This window comes from Sus scrofa, unplaced genomic scaffold (assembly GCF_000003025.6).
Source record: "Sus scrofa isolate TJ Tabasco breed Duroc unplaced genomic scaffold, Sscrofa11.1 Contig794, whole genome shotgun sequence".
Taxonomy (NCBI): domain Eukaryota; kingdom Metazoa; phylum Chordata; class Mammalia; order Artiodactyla; family Suidae; genus Sus; species Sus scrofa.
The window spans coordinates 67,279-69,324 of NW_018085313.1; the positions used below are offsets into that span (position 1 = coordinate 67,279).

Sequence of the window (2,046 nt, forward strand, 5' to 3'; positions counted from 1 at the left end):
TCATCTTTCCATAGGAAATTAACCTGAATTTTATCAATTTTTACAACAAATTTTGTGTTGCATTTTCAATTAAGAAAAAGATATTTTGATTAGGTTTGTGCACTGAAAAAATTAACATTGACATTTTATCTTGATTTTACATGGCTATTTTCTCCACTAGAGAGTGATTAGTATTTAGGCAGATTGCATTTAATTCATATCCACTACCACAAACTCCATGACCTGTGACAGTATATTCTCAATAAATACTAAGAGAGTGAGGAAATGGGAGTGGTTGATGAATAGATGGAAGGATGAACCACTCACTGGTGAAGAGATGCTCCATTATTCTATTAATGTCACAGATACACAGGCTCACCTCACCCCATTAATCTTTTTACTGCCCCTCTTACATCTTTGTTTCTCAAGGTGTAGATTAAAGGGTTGAGGCTAGGTGTGACAACAGTATAAAAAAGGGCAATGAACTTTCCTTGGTCTTGAGAACTTCCAGATGATGGCAGGAGATATATGCACATGGCTGGAATGAAAAACAGGGATACAACCATAAGATGAGATCCACATGTCCCAAAGACTTTCTGAAGTCCAGTTGTTGACTGCATCCTCAGCACAGCCAGGCAATGGCACCATAGAGCTGAGAATGAGGATGAGCGGTATGAGAACAAAAATGGAGCTTGTGATCATGAGGGTCAGCTCATTAGCATGAGTATCAATGCATGACAGTCTAAGCAGTGCTGGAACTTCACAGAAGAAATGATCCACCTGACGATGTCCACACAGGGGTACCCAAAAGGTAAGGAAGGAATGAAGTGCTGAGTTGGTAAAGCCACTTACCCAAGAAGCCACAGCCAACAGATGGCAGAAACGAGGGTGCATGAGGACAGTGTAATGCAAGGGTCTACATACAGCTGCATAACGGTCATAGGACATCACCACCAGTAGCACACATTCTGTGGATCCCAGTGCAAGGACAAAATAAAGTTGAATCATGCAACCATTGTAAGAAATGTTTTTTTCTGGGCCCCAGAGGTTGATCAGCAACTGAGGGATGGAGCTGGTGGTATAGCAGAGATCCAGAAAAGAGAGGTTTGAGAGGAAGAAATACATGGGTGTGTGTAGATGGGCATCTACGTATGACAAGATGATGATGAACAGGTTGCCTATCAATGTCATCAAGTAGAACATCAAGATAACCACAAAGAGTATTACTTCCAGATGAGGCCAATTAGAAAAACCCAGTAGAACAAAGTAGCCTTCCAAAGTTGCATTGATTTTTTCCATCATCATTCATTTCTTATTACCTGAGAAGAGAATCACATACACACCCCAAAAAGTAAGGAAATAGTCTACAAACCACAGGAAAACATGAAAAAGAAACACAATCCAGTTTGAAAGGCCTACCACTGTTCAATTCTAAGACAATTTGGCCACTAAGTGAAACTGTGATGGTAATAAATGAAAAAAAAAAAGAATCCACAAACTAATACCAATAAATTTAAAAAGACTAAATAAATAGTAGGGAAGATAAAGCTATTTCTATCACCAAGATCCTAAATGATAAATAGAGAAGTAAGAGAAGAGTTAGAAAAACACAAATGAATGCTAAAAACTAGTGAAGGAAGACATAATGAGTAATTTCCATTGTCTAAAATATCCTCCACCAAATTATTTGTTAATTACAAAGTGAAAAGTGGTAGATTTTACAACAGAAAACCTGATGGACATCACCACAGCCCAGTAATCAATGTTAATGTCACCAATGTTGAAACAAACCAACATCATGTGACTATTGATACAGTGTGTTGAACACAATATAAAATCACTTCAGTCATATCACTGCCAAAAATGCACAGCCTGATTTTAATAATGAAGAAGCATGAGACAAGCTTACACTGAGATGAGGTGGATAAATAGTCGGCCTACACTCTTCAAAAACATCAAAGTCAATGAAGAATTCAAAATGAAGATAGATGATAGATAGATAATAGACACATAGATGATAGATAGATGGATGGATAGATAGAGAGAGAGAGAGATAGGGAAATGAGA

The 2,046-nt window shown here is 37.7% G+C and overlaps 1 pseudogene; it reads right to left on the reverse strand.

Moving 5' to 3' along the window:
- Nucleotides 1-286: 286 nt before the first annotated feature.
- LOC110259091 lies at nucleotides 287-1,288 on the reverse strand (annotated as a pseudogene).
- Nucleotides 1,289-2,046: the final 758 nt, after the last annotated feature.